Raw genomic sequence first — 25,071 nt, 5'->3', positions numbered from 1 at the left:
GTAAAATGGGGATCATTATACTATTTAGAGTTATTGCGAGGATTAAATGAGATAAGTATAGTGCTTAAAACATTGTTATACTATGATTAAATGAGAGTAGTGTAGTGCTCAAAACAGTGTCTGTCATATAGTAAATGCTTAATGACTGTTAACTTCTGTTATCACATCTTTGTTAGCAGAATTAGAATTAGAATTTTGAAACAAAATCTCCTGAGCTAGGATTACATTATTTTATTATAGTTTCCGCTCAGCCTGGAACAGACACTCTCTATATTTTACATTCGTATGATAGACTTTTAAAAGATGAACCTCCTCTTTCAGTCTTTCTCTGTTTACGGTATGGTTTTGCATCTCTAATCCCTGCTACAGGCTTTATGCATGACAAGGAAAATTTAGGTAAAAGACAAGGGGAAACATCCAGTTTCTTTGGGGGCTTTTCAGGACTTACAGCCACACTTAATTGTAAATTCTGCTAATGTTTCTCCCACCCCCAAATAAGGCCATAAGTTATTTATCTTTACATTTAGCTGGAAAAGAATCCCATAAGAAAATCAATGAATTTTTACTGTACTTGTCTTAAAAAAAAAAAAAAAAAAAAGTCAACCAACGCATCAGCCTTCAAAGGGGGGAAAAAACAACATAACTTCTGACAAAGCATAACCTAGAATTAAGATGATGGTTGTGGCTGCATCTCATATGCTAAAATTCAAATTAATATGTGGGAAGATTTTGGATCAAGTGAACAGCATGAAGCTCTTAATGTCAAAGAGACATGTTCTAAGCCTACTGGCAAATATAAATTTAAAGCTTATCAGAAAGTCTCCAAAACTGACTAAAAAAAGACAAGTTAGCATTTAGGTATTGTGTCTTTTTTAAATGAAAAACATCTTTTCCCAAACAAAAATGAACCTGGCTTTAAGTAGGGTAATGCAGACTTATGTGCAAAGAAATTCTTTCTACTAGTGAATTAAAATGTATTCCAGACTTATGTTCAAAGAAAGCTTTACTGATGTCTGTCTTTGATTACATCATGGTCCCTTTTACAGCCAAGGAAAGCAAAATCTGGATATCTAACTTACTTGGTAACCCCTAAGTCCATAGGTCTCCCCAGATATCTTGAGACCAATAGCTCAGCAGTTCACTATTATGGTTTCTAAAGAGAGTTATGGAGTTTCCTTTAGATTTTAAAGAAACTCAAACATAAAGCCACATCCTCTATATATTAGAAGAAATACTTGTATTGCAAGTTTTCACCAATTAAAATGTCATAGTCAAATTGCTATTCAATTTTTTGTCTTAAAAAAAAAAAGTACTTAATATGCCCAGCCTATAATCTTAGGAAGCTATAACAAGGGGGAAAATAATAAACTCTGCTATATAATTTACATTCATGTTATTTAAAGATTTCTTAAACAGAGGGATCCTATCCATCTAACTTCTCTATATGTTATATCAAGATGTGGTCTGCAGACTGGCAGTATGAGCATAACCTGAGTTTGTGAGAAATTTAGAATCTCAGGACCCACTTCAGACATTTTTTTAAAATAAGATCCCAAATAACTCATAAATACATTAAAGTTTGATCATCCATTGCTCAATAAATACCTTTACCTTTAGGCTAATTTGCTAAACCACGGTCACTCTTTTGGAGGTGGCTGGCCTGATTCATAGTTCCTACAATAGAAGAAAGAACACGTAGGTCTTTATTTAATTTCTTTACAGCATAGACATATAGCAAAGATCCTGCCAGTGCTATAGAGTCTAGACAATACCATAAAAAGTAATTACATTAAATTTCTTAGCAGTATAGGCCATGAGCCAATTCTAGTATTTTTCATAATAGAAAATCTGGCAAGTGTATCATACATTTTTGTCATGATCTTGCCAAAATTTATGGTGAAATTTTTTTTTTCCTTACAGCCTGAGGCTTTATGATTTGGTTCACTGAATCTGTGAGAAGTACTTATTGAAACTCTCCTGGTGGCCATGTGAAGACATGCACATTAGTCTATAATACTATCTAAAGCAGATTGTCCTTTTTTGAGGCAAATAGTAAGAGATGACTTTTGGAAGAATATATAATCATTTAATACTTGCTCCTACAATCCTTCTTTGCTGTTGATTCTGTATTACATGCTTTATTAAAAACATGTTTTCAAACACTACCTTTCAGACTCAAATATATGCTGCACAAAAATGCTCATTTTGCTTATTTCACAGTTTATGGCTGTACCTAAATAATAGATTAAGGAGGAAGATATGGAAAATCTTCCACCTGGCTCTCTTTATTGCCTGTTTCCCTTATCTCTGGGTTAAAGAATTTTCATGGAAACCCGTAATAATTTTGTATTTCAAAAGTTGCTGTTATTTTGTGCAACACTTTGGGGATTTTGCTGACTGAAAGAAACTACATAAATCTAACGGGTATTTATTGTTTTTTGGTCCTCAATTTTCAATGTGAAATCAGCAGGATATGGGCTGAAAATGTTTCAAGGTATATCTGCATTCATTTCTTATTTTCTTGTCCAAACAGATTCTGATGAAAACAATCACAACCAAACATTCCAAAAATGTCAACTTCTCCCTTTATTCCCAGGGCTTTCAAGCATACATACATAAAACACACATGCACATAGACAATTTTCTGCGTTTTTTTGTGGTACAGTTCAGAAAATCATGAAAATTATTCTCTTCCATTGGCAACCTTCTGCCTCCTTCCTGCTCTGCATTTAATACCAGAAGGGGGCAGGACTTTTTCAGGCCTTTTTTTTTTTTTTAGGATGCATCACAAGAAAAGAGCAGCACCAAGTCAGAGATATTGAGGAAAAGTGACCTTTGATCAATGGCATCAGCTACAGTCCTATATTTGAGAAAAGGAAGTTGTACTCCTCTTATAAAATGTTTTAAATTGTTAACTTGATTTGCCTGAAAATATTTGGAAGTGTTAGTGACAAGGAGGTGGCTTGGTGGGGGAGGATTTTGCCTGTTCCTCAGAAGAGGAGATTAGGGAAAGAAGCAGAGGTTATTTTTGTTTTAAAGCCCCACATCTGTGGACTTTCAGTTGCTCCCCCATTTTTGATATGCAAAGCAACTTTGGTAACTTATTTTGAGAATTCTTCTGAGGGTCCTTTTTCAGTAGTGATCTGACCCCATCGAAATTTCCAGATAGTTTGGGAAATGTTTTCCAGGTCTAAACTTTTACTTTAGTGTTTGAATGTATGAATTCTTTTCATTGCAAATCTTTTATTTTTTTAGCCACCTCCTTCTCCAAACATAGACAAGACTTTAATTGCTAATTTATTGTGTTTCTTACTGCTGACTTAACACTTTAGGTTGTATCTCTAATTGCCCCTGTGAGGTTCAAATAATAGCTTTAACTTCAGTGAGTTTTCCCAGCTTCCCAAAGTCATTTAGTAGAGCCTGCAATACCATGTCATAAATCTTTTTGATAAATTTCAATTACTGTAGTCAAGCCAGTGGAAGATCAACAAAAATTGTGTAGCTTTTTATGGCACCCCAGCAAGAGATACAAGTAATTATGTCTTCAGTCTACAGTGCATTTGCCTTGTATTAAAAATTGTTAGTCACAATAAAAAAAGAGTCTGAGCTTTAGGATAATTCCAAACTATGTCTTCAGGCACATTTGGAAAGGTTCAAAAATCAATTAGGCAAAAAAAAAAAAAAAAAAAAAAAAAAAATCTACTAGAATTAAAAAGATAGCAAATGTAATTGCTTAGCCCCAAGAGTGACCCTGTGAAAATTATTTCTTTTTAATAAGCCTTCCTAATAAGGTGAACTGCTTATAAATTGAATATTAATACACATGTAGTTGTAATGTCACAGGAAGACTATCGCCTATATTCATACCGAAGATACTCTAGTGGCTTTAAGGAAATAGTAAGTAAAAATGAGGCATAAAACTATCATGGATTGGACAATTTCCCAAAACAAATCTGACTTTTCTTCCTGTTTTGTTTGTTCACCTGATTTCTACTTCGAAGCAGCTAGCATAGGTAGGGTATTGGTTAACCCCAAGCTATGCAGTTAGTCCAGGATTCATAATGCTTATATTCCACACTAGTTGTGTGAGTTTGGGAAACTTATTGGTCATTATAAGTCTCAGGCCATAAACAAAATGGAGATAATAATGACACTTCCTTTATTGGATGGATGTGAGAATTAAATGAGAAAGTGCACATAAACTGTTTTGATGATGCCAGGATGAGAGTTAGTGCTCAAGATGTATTGATTCATGTCAGTATTATCTCAGCTTGAGTGAACTCCTGGGCACCTTCAGAAATTTGTTCCTTCTGTGTTCCTACTGTACTTAAAAAAAAAAAAAAACAACTTCTATATGAATATGTATATGTATGTATTTATATATTGAAAAGACTCAATTTTGTAGAGCAGTTTTAGGTTCACAGAAAAATTGAAAGGTACAAAGATCTCCCATATGCCCTTTACATTAGGACTGACTCAGGGTTGTACATTCTGTGGGTTTTGACAGATATGTAATGTGTGATGACATATGTCCACTGTTACAGTATCATACCAAGTAGATTCACTGCTTTAAAATCCTCTGTGCTCGGCCTATTTATCTCTCCCCCACCCCCACCAGCTCCTGGCAACCACTGATTATATGGTTGAAATCATAGTGTGCAGCCTTTTTGGATTGACTTCCATCATCTAGTAATATGAATTTAAGGTTCTTCCGTGTCTTTTCATGGCTTGATAGCTTATTTCTTTTTAGCACTGAATAATTTTCCATTGGATGTGCCACAGTTTATCCAGTCACCTACTGGACATCTTGGTTGCTTCCAAGTTTTGACAGTTATGAATAAAGCTGCTGTAAACATCCATTTGCAGGTTTTTGTGTGGACATAAGTTTTCAGTTTATTTGGTTAAATACAAAATAGCATAATTGCTGGATTGTATGCTAAGAATATATTTAGATTTGTAAGAAACTGTCAAACTGCCTTCCAGAGTGGCTGTACCAGTTCTCATTCCTATCAATAATAACTGGGAGTTCCTCTGGTTTCACATCCTTGTTGGGATTTGGTGCTGTCAGGGCTTTGGCCAAAATTAGGTGTGTGGTAGCATCTCGTTGTTGTTTTAATTTGCAATACCCTAGTGACATATGAGCATCTTTTTATGTGCTTATTTGCCATCTGTATAACTTCTTTGGCAATGTGTCTATTCAGATCTTTAGCCTATTTTTTTAATCTGGTAGTTTGTTTTCATATGGATGAGTTTTAAGAGTTTATCAAATATTTTGGGTATCTCTTTAGCAAATATTTTCCCCCAATCTGTGATACACTTTTTTTTTTTTTTTTTACTTCACTAATTTTAGAGTTCAGTTTTTATATCTCTTTCATTGATATGTCAATACTTGTGTATATGGACCCTACCTTCAAAAACAGGGAACAGACCCTGAGTGTGTTTTGTGTCCTCCATAATTCCTATATAATCTGCTGCATGCATAGACTCTATAATGATTAATTAAGCAATTAAATGATCGCTGTCCAATGGAAGTTATTTCAATGTAATGATACCACAGATTAAGGAGTTCCATAAAAGGAGCCAAGACTAATGGTGTCAGACGGGGCCTAATACAAATTATATGATCCTCCTCCTGTCTCATTTGTAAACATATTAAGATAGATTGAAAATGACCATCAAGAACAAAGAGAGTCTCAGAAAGATTCTCTTAGAATTGGACTTTAGCTTTTCAAAGGCTTTTCAGAGTTGAGGCTTTTCACTTGCATAGTCAGAATTTTGGTCATTGAATTATAGAACAGATGTCTCCAACAGAGGCAATTTTATGGTTGAATCTTTGTTTTTTGGTACATATTTCAAAATTTCTATGGACAAAACAGTGTAGCAATAATGAAAAGCAGACATTAATTCATTTAAAAATATTTTGAGTGTCTACTCTGTGCTGAGGCATTGTGTGAGAGCTACAGGTCAATTTGACATAGATGGACTCAAAACTTTATAAAGCTGCAGATCAGAAGAATCGTATGCATAAATAGTTATGGTTCATGGTAGTTATATGCAATAAGGATGTACAAAATTCAAGGAATTAATTATGGCTGGGGGAGAAGTATCGTTGACTCATCTACTGTGGTTCAAGTTTCCTGGTAGATAATGGGCTTTAGGGATGAGTTGCAAAAAGTCCTCACAGTGCAGGAATCTGGTCCAAGGGTAGTGATGGCTTCAGAAATAATCTTAGGAATAATCTTAGGAAAGACCTTTTGGAAGAGGTAGCATTGGGACTTGGCATCAAAGGAGAGGTAAGATTTGGATATTTGGAGATGTGAGTGAGGAGAGGATAAACACATTCCAGATACTGGCAATGAAAATGGGGTAGGATTGTCTCATGTTCCAAAAAACAGAGAATCTGTAATTTTCTGAAATCTTTTGATGACCATTTTATATCTAGGAACGTATATTTAACATACTAATAATAGATTATATTTATTGCTAACATGCATTGACCTATACATTATTTTAAACTTTACTTTTAAAAATATATGTAATCCTTACTAGATACCTAAGGCAGATATAACTTTTATTCTCAGTTTTACTAACTAATGGCTTGCCTTACATGGGACTGAGACATACCCGCAGGCACATCTGACTGAGTTCTCCACAGCATATTAAAGCCATGACAAAGCTCTTGATGCGTCTCAGGATTCTGTTTCTATAAAAAGAATTCACAATTCAAAATATTTTAAAAGGGTATTTCAAAGGATACTTGCAAAACCAAAAACGATGAGAGAAAGGGGGAGAGGGAGAGAAGAGAAAAGGGAGGTTTGCCCTGAGCCAGTAAATATGGACTTGATTCTGAAATCAGAATCAGCAGAGTCTTGTATAATGTGGACTTGTTATGTTTTCTGGAAAATGATGGACAAAGAAACGATCTGCTTAAGTGAGAGGATGTAATGATGATGAAAAGAGAAAGCTGTGTTGTTTGACTCCTATTTAGATTTTATCTTCTTCATCAAGCAGAATGATAAACTGGAAAGGTTAATACCGAGCTGAAGAAGATTTAGCCCAAGATAAATAAAACAGTGTTTTCAGACAGCAGAATTGAAAAAGAGCATTTTGGATAAAGAAAAAAGATTTGAGCAGAAGCAAAACAGATGGAATATCTGGAAGAGATGTTTAAAGTCCTGTAATTGCATTTTCAAATTCACAAGAATAAATACAGAGAAAATATAAAGATAAGTGTGCAAAGGTCTAAGAATTTTAGTTTCCTAAATGCTCAGATTTGCAACTAGTGAGTGTGGCTGTTAAAAAATCCAAACAATATTGATGGAAGAATAATGCCTTAATTAAGGAAAATAGTGCAGTGTTTAGTACCCATCTTATGTATGTTGCATTTAGGTCAATGCATTATGTTAAGGCCTTTTAGAATCTAAGTTTGTTAACAAACTGGATATCAGAAGGTTGAATGGTTAAGAAAAACACTTCTCTTAATGATTAATAGTTAAAAAATTGAAAATGATTCTCCAGGAGGTGAGAATGGAAGAAAAGTGGACTTGATAACTATTTTCAAAAGGTGAAAGGTTACCATATAAGAAAAGGGTACAGAATAAACTTTACTGATTCAAACTATAGACACATTTAAGAGAGGTAACTTTCACTTCAAAAAGATTTTAAAAAATAACTAGACTGCTTTGAGAATTAGAACTGCTTCCTGAATTGGGAGAGAGTTTGGGCCTAAGACCTCATTCCAATTCTAAGATTTCTGGTTTTTTAAAAATATTTAGTATGTGTGATCAGTATTCAGCGTCATTCAGTTGTTGACAAAGTTTCTGTCAGTTACCTCCTGACATATCATGAGACAGTTTAAAATAATGGACCGAGAAGAATCCCATAAATGCCCTATGTTTATAGTCTCAAAAATGTAGTTGTTTGCAACTTAGAGTCTTAATCTGAGCAAATAAGATAAAATAAAGCATAATACTTCATGGGAGTCAATCAAAGTTCTCAGTTCTGGAAAGAGAATGAGAAACAGGATGTTAACACTTTTATCTTTTAGAGTACTGACGTTTTAAAAAGAAACAGCGTATGGACATTCTATTAAGCTATCACTAGAGGAACAGTAGAAAAATTTTATGAAGAAGTCAATATGTATAGTATAATCTAAATTAAAATCTAGAGGGAAAATATTCACTCAGTTTTATTTTCGAAATGTTTTTAGTAATCACTATTTGACAATAGAGAAACAAGACCAAAAGAGATGCTAGAATTGTTTCCTCTGCTCAGGTGCCACCTTCTATCAATTTTTATTGCTTAAGACATTATTTTATGTACACACGCATATTCCACATATAAACTCAGAAAAAGAATTATGCTTGAAATTATTTTTTGTGTTGAAGTTTATGCAAATTAAGGGGTCTGCTCCCTCAACCTTTTTTTTTTTATTTCTAAGTGTGGAGAGATAACTGATGTTCTCTTGGTAATTATTATTGTTTTCCTCCAAGTCCTACTTGCTTGCATTACACATCTGCCTTAGCTTGACACAAAGGATAAGAAACTCCCATGTAGCCATGACACCTCTCTTATGCTTAACAAAGGTTCCCATTACCGGGTTAACATAGGTTTGTTGTGTTAACTACATCAACACCAAGAAGTATATTTGCATATAAATCAAAGCCACTATCAGTATAATTATCCTCAATGTATTTTTATTTTGTGCTCTGAACTGTATTTTTTGATAGGTTATTTATAGCAAAAGCCCAGGAAACATCATTTTGTGTGTCATCAATAAATGAAAATAAACCTATGCCACAAATAAAGATGAAGATTGCTCCCTGGATACATTTTATACCATTGCAATGTAGTTTCCTGGCTTCAACCAAAGGGGTTGTAGCTGCAGCTTTGATTGAAAACAGCTGTTGAGTGTTGAGTCTTCACCACTTTTTATTGCAGTAACTGTTGTCAAGGCATCCAAGCACCTCGCTAGAAACCAGATTCAGTTGTTTTCTTTTTCTGTTTTTTTCTTTTTTTCTTTTTCTTTTTCTTTTTTTTTTAGGTTAAGAAACAATCTTACATCTCAAAGCAGACAGGAAGAGTATGCTACTTAAAAATTATAGCAGTGCCTCATGTATTTTTGTTTCTTTTTTTATTTGGCTAAATTTTCCATTGTTGACACAACAGTGTTTTTTACAAATTGAATCATCATGAATTAAAATGTATTAAAGTATATAAAAATTGAGAAGGCTATTATAGACTAGAATAGAATTATATAACTGAAAAGGATGACCTAGAAAATAGAGATGTTGAACTAAACGAGGAAACCGAGACAACAGAAAAGTAATTTGTTCAAGGTCACACATTTAGTTAGGCACAAAAATTGTAGTTCCCTTGATTATCAGGCTACCATTAATTTTTTCCATTATAAAATTTTCTAGGACACATAGAGAAACTAATATAATAGACTTCAATAAACCCATCGCCCAGAGTTAACATTTAGAATGATTTGCCAAAAACTATTCATAACCTTTCACTAAACTCATGTTCTATTTTTTATTCTAAGGCATTTTTCTGAATGTCTTTTACTACCCCTTATGAGAATGTATGATTTTATGTTTGTCTCATTCTTAGAATAGTTTTTGAAGATTGGCACCTGTATGTTATTTAAAATGCCTATTTTTGCATCCAGTAAGTTTCAGTTTATTAGCAAGCAGTGTGTGATTTTGTTCCTTTTTTCCCCCAGTTATGTAAAGTATTTTCATTTCTTGTCATACTGCATCAATTGACAGGTCTAAAACAAAGCTAAAACATAAAAGTGATAATGTAAAGATTTATTTCTTTATTGGGAATGCTTTTAGTGTTGAATATATTGGTGGTAGTTGATTTAAGATTTGATTTTATCATGCCAGGGAATAGTTCCCTATTTCTATTATACTATGAATTTTTGAAAAATCGAGAATGGTGCTGGATTTACTAAATATCTTTACAGAATCTATCTTAATGATTTATGTTGTTTTTCCTCATTTGGCCTAATAATTCATGTGAATAGATTGCCTAATTTTGAAACATCACAGCATTCTTGGTGTGTACCCAGCACATTCATACATGGCATCAGAAGTCAGAAAGCACCAGTCTTGAATCTTGGGTTTACACTTTGTGGCTTTGTAACTCTAGGCTACATTTTCTCATCTATAAAGTGATCATAAGAGTTACCTCATAATCATAAAGATAAAAGTGTCACATAGGGACTGACATAATAAATGGCGATACTTGCAAGTCATCTTAATATGTGTAAGGAGTATGCCAATTATGTCAATTATAACAATGATTATAATAGAAATTGGCCTTTGGATTTGGAATTCATGTATGTGTTGGATGCTATACTTCACTGGCTTTTTTATAAGAAAGTTTTGATTTTATGAAGTTAAATGGGTAGTTGGATATTGTTTTCTGTATTCTGAAACATATACCTTCCCTGGAAATACCTATTTCTAGGATGCCCCCCCCCCCCCCGCCACCAAAGGCAATGTAGCACAGTAGTAGTTAAAATAAATAGATGTGGATTCAATTCCTGGTTCTTCAACCAATTAGCAGAGTGACTTTAGGCTGTTGAATAAACCTTGTTATGCCTCAGTTTCCTTATTTATAAAATAAAAGTAATAGCATCAGCCTCAGAATTGATGTGAAGATTCAGTCAATATCCAGTAAATGTTTATTTTGTGACTATTATGGGCCATAACTGTGTTCAGCACAATATTAAAAAAAGATTAAATTGGTAACATAAGTAGTCACTGACATTTAAAGCTTATTGTTAATATTGTTATCAACATTATTAATAATCGAGGCATAAACTATCAAGACCAAGAACTTTTTACAAGCTTTTTTTGTTATTTTTGTATCAATTTCAGTTATTTCTGTAATAGTTTATCAGATTCAGCTCTGTAACAATGTACAAATATAGCTAGATAGAGAGCTAGATAGGTGATTCTTTTTTTTTTTTTAAGTGATTGACAATTTGCATAACATTTCTATTACAGTACTTGGGTGAGAAAAAATTATGTCCTAGAAAGTAGCATGTGATAATATTTATAAAAGAATAATTATCAGGACATTAAGAAGTTAAATAATAATAGTAAAATTTTAAATCCCTAAATAGTCTCGTTAATGATTAAAGACATGACTAGTACAATAATGAATGAGAGATATACCTTATATAATTTTCAGCCGGATAGACTGAGGAACAGTATGGCACCATTTCAACTCTTAGCAGAGTTTTAGACAGCAAACGAATGAAAAGGGATTTTTTTTTAAGTCAAAACTAATACATGTTATTCCAAAAAGATAAGTTGAATTAAAATTAAAATGTATCTCAGGAATGGATAAATTCAACAATATTTTTGAAACAGGCAGTGTGTGTATGGAAAATATCAAAATGAACCTTTTGATGTTGAAGGATTATTTTAGGCATCATCATCAAAGTTTTTTGTGTGCGCATTTATTTGGAGAACTTAAGTGTTGCCTACTTTTTGAATCAATAATCATATATTGTATGAATTAATCATATCTTCTATAACCAGTGCATTTTGCTGGTCTGTGTCAATGTCAGTATAGTCATTCCTTAGGAAAATGTGTTGAAGTAGCTCAACTCTTATAATGTAGTTTGGATATTATGATGATTTAAGCTAAATGATGAGTCAACAATTTGTTAAAAACAGAAATAAAATACTAAGATAGCATTTAATTTATAAGATAAATTTATCTGTCTTGAAATAGTCTCATAATTTCTTCTTATGGCATTTTTGGGGGGTACAATATGTAATAGCAAAGTTTGAAATAGATCATAGAGTTCATCAAAGTGGGAAGTTGGATTATTATTTAAGAGGAATTTGAAATAACTTAATTTTGACTAGGAAGATTAGTCAAAAGTTTAATGTCACTAAAGCAATTGTGCTGGGTTCATATTTGTTGCATCTTGGCTCAAACTTAAATTCTTCCCTCATCTCTTAACTCGCTTATCATTAAGTGTTATTGTTGATCTTGCATGAATCATAGATTTTTATTGTTAGTTGTAAATTGGAGTGCAGCTAGAGCCTATGTTAAATATTCTTCTCCCTTTTTGTCAACATCAAAGTATGCTCTTTGCTTGAGGGGAAAGAGTTTTGCTATACTTTTGGTTCATTTTTCAGGGCAGCATGGGTATTAACCTTATGATTTCTAGCATGAAGCATTCTCCTAAAGCTGGCATTCTTGGACAGTATCTTGTATGAAATTAGCTCAACATAAAATGTCATTAAAAACTCAATCCATGCTTATAGGCTGAGGGAGAAAAAGAAGATGGCAGTGCTCAAGAGGCTCATTTCAAAGGACCAAGATCAAAATGAAACTATTTTAATAATTGTTATTTATAAATAGAAGACTTAAAATATTCATGGCAACAGAGTATTAAAGGGGCCTGAGGCATCACCATATATATTTTTAAGAGAGAGGTTAAATGATATTTGTTTTTTAAAAAAGAAACAAGACTAGTATTAACATTTCTAGTCATGACCTACAAAGTTAACTGAGACAGTTGAAAAATTGCAATAAAAATACTTATGTTGGGTCAATTCGTATTTAGAATTTCAGCAACTCTACTATTACATTATTTTTATTATTGTAATATAAGAAATAATTAATGAAGGTTTATTTCATTTCTTCTAAGACCATTTAAAGGCTTCATATCACAGTACTATACAAAAATGCTTATTTAAATAAAACTGGTTACAAAATTAAGATCTATATTTACCTATTTATTTTGACATTTAGAACACTATCTGTGAAAAGTTATTAATATTTCTTTTTAAATATTAGTTTTATCAGTATTTGGAAACTACAAGTAAAGTCTCTCATTTCCTTTCCCATGGAGTAGCAAATTTTATTAAGAAAAACTCCATAACTGACTTCGTTATGATGATGACATATTCTACTGGATTCGATTGGAATTTTGAGGCATGTCTTTCCAAAATGACAGCTAATATTAAAAACGACTTAAAGAAATCCATTAACTGGGGCAGGAGGCAGAGATACTAGGGGAAAAACAGGGACGCAGTAGGGAGAAAGGAGATACTGGCCCTTTCCCAAGTGCTCCTCCATTATAGTAGCTCTGAACATCTCATAACATCCAGAATGATAATTAAACCTAATGGATATCGTGCTCCCATTTTTGTTCCCAGAGCTCCTGAAGTATGAGAAAATCTGCTCTGGCCCTAATGTATGTGAAGGTTTAGCCTACTTATAATTTTGAACACCTAGACCAATTTAATGCCCTTTATAGAAGAGTTACTCAGCTCTGCCTACCCTGTGTAGCAAGTTTGTCAGTTTCAAGCCTCATAACACGGTAAGGGTTTAGAAGCCCTAGGATACTCTCATGTGCCCTCTGGTATTTCCAAGGGATCTTGAAGAGTGTGCAGAGGGAGGCAATATGATGTGGTTGAAAAACATTTGTTTGGACCCAGATAAGCCTGGGTTGGATGTGACTAGGTGATGTTTTAGGGTTCAAACATCCTCAACATGATTTCAAGGCTGACAAGTAGAGTTATTGTGAGAATTAAAGGAGCGAAATTTTGAAAAGTAATTGATATATTGCAGGATGTTAGCATCTCTCTTTTTCCAAGAGGCTTACTAATATCGCATGTAAACTGACAACTCTTTTTAGTACCTGGACCTTTACTGAGAAGCACAGTGATGTGGTTTTAAGCACAGAAAATCTGAAACCAGATTGCTTGAGACCAAATGACAGCTCTGATGCTTATTAGGCATGTGATTTGGGGCAAGTCATTAAACTTTTTGAGGCTCAGCTTACTCATCAAATAAATGGGAATAATTATATGTATGTATGTATATGTGTGTGTGTTTATATATATTAGAATATATACGTATATATTCTAATACTTATATATTCACATATGTATATATTCTAATATATGTAAACTGTTTGGAAGTAGTGCCTGGCACCTAGAAAGTATTTAGAAGGTCAGTTATTGTTACCATTATCATAATCACTATAATTATCATCATCAAACATCTGTTAATAATGCAGCCCTTCTTGACTATTCACATTCATTTAGAAAGCTTTAGTACTGATATTACAAAACAGTGAATACATTAGATATGGCTTCCATTTGGCCTTAGAATGATATTTGTGATTAATTTCTCCGTGGATTTTTACCTTCTCCATTAGATTTGATTTGCGTTCATTTTGAAAGAGTGGACATGTTTGGCAGGGAAAATATGTAAGTGGAATATGAGATCACAGAATATTAATCTTACTGTGATATTTAATAATTAAAGATTTACCACAGATAACCTAAGTCGCCTGAAGAATATTATTAATTAAGTGAGACATACCTTCCTATCCGATACTGGCTTTTCAACTATTGTCAGGACAGACCTTTAAGTGACTGTCTTTTGTACTTAGGATATCCACTAATCAGTTTTTGCTTTGATAAAGGGCATTTTCACAGATAAGCATTGTCTTTCTCAGAAGATTCAATGACCAGCTCCACCTTAAAGTTCTCAAGGTTCTCCCCACATCAAAAATATACCCTGTCTTTACTCCCATAAATCCACAAGTCTCCTTAAAATAGCCTCTTGCTCTTCTTGGTGAACAATGAGAATGGATGATATCAGGAAACCCCTGCTGGTTACTGCTCTGGAGAAGTTAGCAATGAACATTTATCTCAAGTTCAAAATGTTCATGAATTATTCAGACAAGAGCACTCTGTGTTTTGGCTTTGCAATGCTTCACCAAATTAAAGGAAAAACTCATACTTTGGCTTCATTTTATTTGAAATTTTTCTGGAAAAAGAATTGGATGAAGAATTTCTGTTCCTGTCTGAAGTGCCATGTTCATTGCCCAGAAAACTGCCTTTTTTAGGAACTCAAATATTGAACCTTATTCATTTCCTCTTCTAGGTGAACAGGGAAATAAAAAAGTCAAAAGGTGAAAACTTTTCCTTCTTCAGCTAATTTATAGAGGGTACTTAAAAACTAATCAAGTGATTTCAAACAGTGTATTTAAAATGAAAAGTGTACAGAGAACACTTGCTACATCTTGAGATAAAAGGGCTCCCTAGAGAAATAAGTTAACAAGACATTCCACCCCACAAAGAAATGCAACGTCTTATGTTAGCTTTGAAATGTAAGCATATGATGATGAATAATTTTTTGATATTGTAGAAGCAAATGACTTTTAGAAAATGTGGCTAGTCACTGTTAATTCAAAAGTCTTTATATATTAATTATATTTTATAAAGGACATTGACGAATGAAACAGGAACAATTAGGTGAAACTCAAGATATATACTGTTATGTTCTAGATTTATATGAACATTTTTCCATGTTGAGATTGGAAGATTTTTTAAATGTGCTTAGTTTTCTATTTCCCAATTTCTTTATTTGTGCAAGATTTTTGTTATGCATAATTCCATAATCTAGTTTTTTCTCTTTGACACACTTTCTAGATAATACCTACATATGTTCATATAGAGTTTACACATCTCTATCTATATGAGAAGTTCATATATTTATATCTGAATCTGCCTTTGTACATAAAAGCAGCTGCCTTTATACATACTTATTTTCCCTCTTCAGGGCCTGAGCACATACTGTTTCCTCTGTGCAGAAAACTCACTCTTATTATTGATTTCTTCACATCTACAGCTCCTCAAAGAGGCTTTCCCTAATCACTCACTGTCTCTCATAGCACCCTCCTATTTTCCTTCTTACACTTAGGATACTTTATATGCTAATACAAATTTTAATGTATAAATAAATAATGAAAGACTTAGCCTCATAATGGCAGCAATGTTTTCTGTTTTGTTAACCACCGTTTATCCAGAACTTAGCAGAATGTCAGGAGTATAGTTAGATATCTATAGTGGTCGAATGAATGAATGAATGAATGAACAATAATTGAGGACTAAACTTGTGTTATAATATTTCCAAAATTTTAATGTCATTTATGCAAGAACGTTATGCAACTTAGGAAAATGAATGTATGTAAATATCACCAACAAATATAATTTAAAATTTTTGAATCCTGAAAACAATGATACAGTGTTTTTCAAAATACATCACCCCTAATAGATACTTGATAGACATTTCTTGACATTATTTTATTTAACTGGCAGTATTATTGTTTTTATTAAGATAAAGAAAGGTCATAATCATCAGTAGTTTCAGCCTTAGAGATTCATATTCTCTTCTGAAAACTCTGTTCCAAAATTACACACATAAACATAGATTTATTTTTGACAGCTGCAGAAATGATTACTTACCACACTGGGGATAATGGAGCCTTGCTGATTCTATAGAAAATAGTCTTTGGTGAATACATTTTTGCACCCATATGCAAACATTTGCTTTCTCTAAGGATGTCAGACAGGTAGTCCTGGACTAGAAGTCAATAAGAAAGAAAAGGAGAAAAGTAGCACTGTCAGCTTTATCTCTTGGAATGCATTGCAAGTTAGGGTTCTGCTTGCATTATTAAAAAGTCAGTCCATCAAACACACTTGAAAATGTTACCTCACTGTCATTTTTCTGATTGCAAGTCTTGTTTCACAAATGTAACTTAAAAAAATGATAAACCTTTCAAACCAACCTTTTCATTTCATGTACAGCTTGTGAACATTCATCAACTGAGGCATTAAAATAATTGTATTTATCTCTTGATATGTTTTTGGGTTTTTTTTTTAAATATATTTTTTTAATACAAAGGCTAATTTTGTTTTACTTAACAACCTAATTGCTAAGTTAACATTTACCATGTAGAGGACTAAAATGAACATCCAAAGATATTTTGTCTATTTGTCTGAAAAACGTTGTGTTCTGTGCTATGAAAATTTGGAACATTACAGTCAGACTATAATTATATAGTCAGCTCTCCACCAAAGTCATGATCTTGGGATACAAGTAAGTAAAATCTACAAATAACCTCATACCTCTTTTATAGGAAAATCATTTTCCATAAAAATGCCAACTAGCAGCATTGATAGAGTCAAATGTCTTTTCCCTAGTATAAAGGCCCAAAGACATGGAATCAGGGAGAAGCAGAGAAACAAAGGCTGTTGGTTTAATAAGTGCCTGAAATACAATGTATATGGCATTGAATTTCCTAAATGACTATAAAGTGTGAGCAAAGCTAATTTAATATCCAACCAAAGGTTTTTAAAGCAATAACAATAAAACAAATAAAAAAATACAAATCATATCTGCTCAGCCCATTGTACTGGACAAGCTTACCTTAAGCCAATGTAGGTGTAGATCTCTGTGCAGCAGCTAGTGTTTGTCATGATGCCAGACCACTGGACTAAATATTTAAACCAGAGGTATAAAATGAAAAATTAAGAACCTTATATAGACCAGCAGTCAATGCCCATTTTTTGCTCTAATTTCTGCTTTTAGATTTTTCAGAGAAGAAAATGTGATAGAACACATGCATTCTTTACATATAAGGATACATGTAAAGATGAGTATTTCTACTTCAGTGCTGTGCTATTTCAAGAATGAAAATACAGAATTAATGACTCAATGAGATAGCTCTAATTCCCAAGAGAATAAGTTAGCCTTATTTCATTCTACATCAGTTGTGGTATCATGCAGATATGCTATTTGGACCATAGAAAAGTACCATGAAAAAGGTTTGTTGACATCTCCGAACCCATGGCCACATTGGAAGACTTTATAATGGTTCAAGAATGTTTTTTTAAATAGAAAGGATAGTCTTTTTAAATGTGAAGGATAATTCAGTATTGGCTCAACAGATGAAACAAACTGGAAACAATCTCAAAATACCAACATCAGGGTTTTTGCCCTTTTCAAAGATACATCAACTGGTTATTTATTGGGCTGCTTTCATCCCACCATTGTTTTGATTCTTGATTTAGTTTTATCTAAGGAGAAGTAATGTGAAGAATGGAAGCGTTGAAGAGTTAGTGTTATCGCCAGAACTCAGGATCTGTCCATCACCAAGAGAGGAACTCATTGACCCTATTCTCACTTAGCTCCACTAAGTCCTACATACCTGGCAAGGCAAGAATTCTTAACTATAAAGACAAGTCCCTCTATTTTCCTGAGGGGAAGTGTTCTAATTTCTTGAGAAAGAACACATATGGTTTACAAAAGGCCTCTCAGATTACTCTGAAACATCGGCCTGATGGAATTTCTTTTTTCCTCCCAAATTGAAACACTGCTCATTTAAAAAGAGTAATAAAATCCTAGAGTTCATTTACTTCATAAATTTGGGGAAAAAATCTAAGACTCAAATTTAAATATAGATACCTTTGATGTGCTTTATAAAACGAACTAGTACTTTCTTTTCTAATTTTTTTTCCTGTGATGCCTAGCTGTTTAAGCTTTTCATAGAACTACGGAATCATTGAGATGGAAGGGGATATGGGGACTGTCTAGTCAAGCAGTCTATTCTTCAGTACAACCAGCGTCGGTACAGTTTAACTTATTGATGAGTGTAGTTAGATTTTAGAATGTTTCCTCCCTTGCCAAACAAAGGATAGATGCCCTAACTTTGGTCAAGTCTCCGCCCTTCTGAGCTTTAGTGTCTTCATTTATAAAACAGATAATGCTGCTTCATAAGTTGTTATGAAGATCAATGCAATATTATGTGTTCTAACTAAACTGTAATAGTTATATAATTCAAATATTATTTTAATTAACTTCTATCCACCTGCTATGGAACAAAACATTATTTCTCAAATGTAAGAATAACAATAATAATAATATTAATATTAATAATATAAGGATAATAATAGTAATAATAACGATATAGCTCAAAAGTGCTGAGTAGTTATCAAATGTGCCAAAAACTAAATGCATTATCTCATCAAAAGAAAACTGCAGTGTGATGAAAATGTTCTGGAATTAAATAGTGGTGATGGTTGCTCAACCTTATAAATACACTAAAACCACTGAAGCATATAATTTAAAAGGGTAAATTTTATGATATGTGAATTATATCTCAAAAAAGAAAGAATTTTGGAAAATTACAAATATAGAAGTAGTCTGAAAAGTATTGTGAAGGATTCAGTGAAGAATAAGCCAGTCTTTTATTTTACCTCCAAACTCTGTATAATATGGTTGTGGATTTAAAGCAAGTCCATAAAAACTAACACTTAAGCAGTGTATGGAAGAACACTGCCATAGGCTTACAAAAGTTTACTAGACACTAAGGACCGAGATGAACATAAGCTTCCAGGAGGGTAATATCACTGTCAGGATATTATTTCATGGAATTCAAGAAGCTCTAGCATTCTATAGAATGGGGGCATATTAGGAAAAGTATATTATCTTAATGAAGATTTTACGGGAAAATGAAAATACTATTTCTTAGAATATATTAGCACTAAATGAGATCTTTCTGAAATAGTATCACCCTAGATCTCACCGATTTCTGGTTCCTTATTGAGTGGTGCTATGAAATGTACTTAGCCAAAAAGAAAGATTCACTTTGCAGTAGTTAGTAGCCCTACTCGTGACTCAGTCCTCTGAGTATGCCTTGGCTTCACGATCTTTTCCTTGTACACAGACTCAATTGAAGTCATCTTTTTTAGAAAGCATCTCCAAATTGGCCAGATACCAGTATAAATATTTATTAGCTATATTATTTGGGCACATTTTGTAAACTCTCTGAGTAGATAGAGAAAATGGCACTTACCTTTCAGGTCTGCTAGGAGTTATGTGTAGCTCAATGTCTGACATCCAGTGAGCACTATGGTAAGTAGGGCCTAGAAAGAGAGATGGGGGACAGATAGAACATATCTTCTGTGTCTCTGGATGTCTTTGGGATCTTCTGGCTGTACTATAGCTGTCCACTTCCTGGCTTGCTCTTGCCACACAGCTAGAAGGCTTCCTGAGACTCTCTAGAACCCTCCCCCATAATGCCCTGTGCTGTTTCCAGTTGCCCTCTCAAATATTGCATGCATGATTTATCTTTTCAATGTAACTGAAAACTTCCCAGAGGACAGAGTACACATTTTATGTGTTTGTATTGTCTACACACTTAAGCACAATGCATAATGTATATTACATATTTGCTTTTTATTAGCCGAATGAATTTAAAAAATATTCTTCAATGAGGAAAGTAGGAGACAGGGCAACAGTAGCTTTTTATTTTTGAAATAGTGTGTGTATTGGGGGGCAGCACATTTTCAGTTCAATGACAGATTAAAATAACTAGACCAAAACCACTTCTTGACATTGTAGACCAGCTAGAGTGGTAAACACAGTCTCTACCAGCCATTTAGATCCTAAGTCAATCATTTGGAAATGTATTTGGGTTAAATTAGCAATTATCTGAATCAGTGTGTTTGTTTTGAGGTGAAAGAACAGGTGGCTCTCTGACACACTGTGCAGTGTTACTTTCTCCAGCAACAGAGACTACAGGCTCCATGGTCCCCCTAGAGCCTTAAAACCTCTGTTCCCTGGTGAGGATTAGTCTCAGGAGAAGCAAAACATAACATTTAGCCTGACTGATTTCAACCGGCAAAGCAGAATTGGAGCATGGGAGTTGTTCTGTATTCTGAAATGGGCACAGCCTGGAGTGTATTTGAAGACATTAAGTAGTTATGTCCAAGGTGGGGCTTTGTATCATCTTGTATGACAGAAGCTTATAGACCATAAAGAAGCCTCCCTGCTAATCTACATGCCATTCTGCGTTGCATGCTTATGTATTCTGTTTGTTGATGCTCTCAGTATGGTAAACAAGTAAACAACAACAACAAAAAACAGGGCAGTTTGCTTTTTTTTACTGGTCTATTTTCTTAGACATAGTTGAGCCAAACACTTACACCTAACAATCTCAGACGAAGGGGCAAAAAACAGTGACATATCTATATGCCATATATAGGCTTTATCTATCTATCTATCTATCTATCTATCTATCTATCTATCTATCTATGTTCTATTTTATCTATTTTATATGTACATAAATCGAAATACATCTGCATCTATAACATACAAACAATGTTGTTTGAAGTATGCCCAACAAATTGAGAACGCCATTAAATCTTAATATTGGTTAAAACAAATATTTTCAAATGAATATGTGATAGCAGATGCAATTAAATGGTGCATTAAACTAGGAACCTTTCAAGTTCCTTCCCAGTATTGTCTTTCATGATGTTTCCTTTTAACTTGGCTTAACAACATAATCATTATTCAGAAATGAGCTTTTGTGAAAAAAAAATAATTACCTTTGCCACTATTTATTTAATGAATCCATGGAAAGACTTCATTAAATTATAAATGCTTCATTACTGATATTCTCATAATAGATTTTTGAAATTATGGTGTGAGCCAGTTATCCATTTCAAGGAAGACACAATGCTGAAAGATCAGTACATGTCCAGTGAAATTACTGCTGGTTTTGCTAATGCAATATTCATGAGAATTTGCCAGAGACAATCACATTTAATCCCAGAGAATAAAAAGTCGAAATGAATTCTTTTAAATTGTAATTATCCATTGGTAAGAAAGTTTAGCAAGTTTTATTGTTTATATAATTGAAATGACTTACTACTCCGTCAACATGGGAAGTATGTGTTTGGAGAAGATTTACAGTTTCTGCATGGAATCATAAATTTGTTTTCATGGAAAAAATCGATCCTTTGTCTGTCATTTATGATTAAATTGTTTTTCATGGATAATGATGTAACCTGGGGTCGGGTAATACCGTCTGAATTGGGGTAGAATCTGTTGTTTGAGCCTACTTTGGTGGTATTTCAGTTCTGTTCTTGCTGATTCCAGAGTTTGAATCCATGAGATATCAAAAATATTGGAAGTTAAGGACCACATCAACATATCCAGGGATAAATGAATATCATTTAAAAGTCAGAAGCTCTTCAAGCATTACCAACTCGCATTGCCTCTTAATTGTTTCACTATATTGCAAGAAATGAATCCTTGTGAAATCTAGGGATTTCTGTAGCCTAGAAAATAGGCATTTTACATTTTATATTGCAAAAAATTTTAGGGATAAGGTAAAAGGAGTTTTTTTCGAGTTTGTTATATTTCGTACCTTTAGCATTATAGTGCTTCTAGTCACAGAACTTGAACCTCCTCAAGGATTAGAACTCTGATAAAAATCAAATATTGTAGCTTTCCTATCAGAACAAGTAGGACACTTTAAGAATTTATTTTGGTGTGTCTTGTAATAAGAAACATGCCTGTAATAGAAGAGACTCTAAAACAATGGGAAACTCTAGAGTAAGAAATATATTCATGTACATATTATGTTAAAAGATGCAATTTCTACGATACAGCAGAAATTTGTGTTCTGTAGAATATTTCTTTCTGACTCCAAGAAATTCCAGGGAAGTCTCAACACTACTTTGATCCTTCTTGGATAGTAAAATGTCTTCTGTTCACTTTTTGATATAAGAAGTAATTTCAGTTTACTTCTTTGTAATAATACAAAGTGGTAAAGCCAGTGCGTTACCACTGCTTAGGCTGACTTGGAGTTGCCACTTGCACTGTCTGAGGGGACAGGACTGTCTCTCTTCTTCTCATGACATTCATTTCTCTTCCTCCTCCCCGAATCTTCCAGGAATGAAGCAGGAGAAGAAGGAGGAGGTAAGAAGCAGATATGATCTTACTTGGCTAATACAATAGTAGGCATCTAGCTGGACTTAGCTTAACCTTAGAACTGACTCTACATAGCACTTTTAGGGGTATTTTGGTGAGTTCTTTAGCTCTTATAACCACACCATCGGAATTTCTTTACTTGCAATTTCCACGAGGTGGTGAAATGCACTTCCTTCAGATGGTCATTTTAGGATTTCCTTCTCAGTCTCTGGGCATCCGTTACACAACTCCAAGTTCTTTCCATTGAGCTGTCTTCACCACCTACTACCCCTCTCCTCACTTGCTCTCTTAGACTGGCAACAACACGATTCTAAGCTGGCTTTCTAACCATCGTCCACTTGTAGTGCTCGCTTGTTCTACAAATTCTGCTCCACAAGCAGCCCCTGGTGCAGTAATATCTCTGCTCTGCCATCATAGTATCAACCAGTCATAATCTCCTCTTGAAGATTTCTCAAGCAGGAGTCAAATGTCAGTTTACTGACTACCCTAACCACTGCCACCAAGTTCCAGGAGACAAGTATCAAGCATTCTGAGGTTCCATTGAAGTCCTTCTCCCCTACATTTGTGATAAGGGAAAAATAACCTTCCAACCCGGATGTACGTGCAGATCATATCACGTCCCAATTCTCCCCTAGAGATCCTCCTCTAATTTTCAGACTCCTCTTGGCCTTTCTTGCCTCTTTAATGGGCCAGAATTAGGTAATTAATTTAGGATCTCAAAAGTGGTTTTCAATGTTCTCCTTTGTAAGTCGGCTTAGGCAATCTTATATCTTATTTTGTAAAATGGAAGTACTGATTTGTTTATTCACTTTTTATCACCTCAAGATTATAGCTGAAACTGAGACAGAAAAAGAGTTTATTTTGAAATTCTATTCTATCCACATATTAGTTGCTCACTGTCCTCCATAAAATTATTTAAGCACACACCGATAGGTAGATGCGATCTGCAAAATACCATACACACACCTTTGGTGCTTCTGCTATAGCAGGGAAGATAAAACAGGAAGCAAAAAACAACTAGATTTACCAAATCTGCTAACTGCAGTTATAGGATGAAGCAATATTCCTAAAATTTAGCCTAGTGTAATAATTAGGAACATAAACTCTGGAACCAGACTGCTTGGATTTGAATTATAGCTTTTCTCTTTCTGTGTAAATTTAGCCAAGTTACTGAATCACACTGTGCTTTAGTTTCTTCATCAGTCAAATGGAGATAAAATATTTCCTCTTTCATGGAGCTGTTATAAGAAATACCAGAGTTAGTATTAGTCAAGTGATTAGAATACTATAAAGTTGTTTGTTAAATAAAGATAACAGACCTCATAAATAAGATTATTAGTTTTCCTGTGAAGTTTTATCACATTTTAAAATATATACCACATTAAATAATTTACTGAAAGGAAGCAAACAGGAATTCTAACAGAATGAGGAAATAATGAATGCTTGCGCAAAAGAGATGTGCAAAAAAAAAAAAAAAAAAACTTTATAAAAGTTTCCATAGGCCCTTGGATAAATTTTAATTTTTATTGGAATCCCACTGTTTTGTTTTGTTTTTAATCACCTGAATGATTCTACAAAAAAAACTGAAATGCCTTGTAATGACATATATTTAAAAGTAAGCATCATGAGAAACATGGTAGAAAATAAGAATAAATTTAGGAAAAATTGTATGCCAGGAGTTCATGTTACTAATAAAATTTTCCTACTCACTTTGACTCTGAGATTTCTGATCACCAAAGTCAAAAAGGAAATACAATTTAGAGTCATATTATCTGTCAAGCCTAAAACAAAAACTTAAAACAATTAAAAACTATACTAACTTATAAGAAAAAGATCCTTATGGACAATAAGAACCAGGAAAAGGAAAAATAGTAAAGTTTAGAACATCTAGATGAAGGAGAAAATGACCATTGTCTTAAATAACATCTTCAAATACTTCCCTTCAATTAATGCGGTTGTAGACAAGATTTTCTTATAACTCTCAGTGTAAGCTGGTACCATATTCTTGCTGCCTAATTCAATGGTGAGAATCTGGCAAGAGGTCAAGAGGATGTGGCCCAGATCTCCAGGTTTTTGATATTCCAATTATAAATTTCTACAGGAATTGATGGACTTTATGTATTTTAAACCCCTCTTCCTCCATGTTGTTCCTCTGAACTGAGGTTTGATAAAAGGTGAACTACAGACAGTTTGAGATTATGTACGTGGACAAGGGCCTGCATCGTTACTGATTAGGGGCAAATCCATGCACTTTAAAAATCCACTGAGCTCCTGGTAACCTTGATAGTCCTACTACTAGAGAAAGCTTCTCAGTAGCAGAGGACACAAGCATATGCTCTTTGCCACTTTGTATTATGCAATTCTGAAATTAAAAGCAGCAAACTTTGCACTTAGAATAATGTATAATGCTGTTTTGCATAATTCAGAGAAGGAGTCAATTTTAGATAGCTA

The 25,071-nt window shown here is 33.6% G+C and overlaps 1 protein-coding gene across 34 annotated transcripts in view; it reads left to right on the top strand.

Annotated features, from left to right (window-relative positions):
* NRXN1 (neurexin 1) overlaps positions 1 to 25,071 on the top strand; it is a 1,005,516-nt gene that overhangs the window by 826,520 nt on the left and 153,925 nt on the right. The window lies entirely within an intron of this gene.

The sequence above is a fragment of the Rousettus aegyptiacus genome, unplaced genomic scaffold, assembly GCF_014176215.1.
Source record: "Rousettus aegyptiacus isolate mRouAeg1 unplaced genomic scaffold, mRouAeg1.p scaffold_m13_p_7, whole genome shotgun sequence".
Classification (NCBI taxonomy): Eukaryota; Metazoa; Chordata; class Mammalia; order Chiroptera; family Pteropodidae; genus Rousettus; species Rousettus aegyptiacus.
Note: the sequence above shows the minus strand (reverse complement) of the source record. Positions and strands in the feature narration are given on the sequence as shown.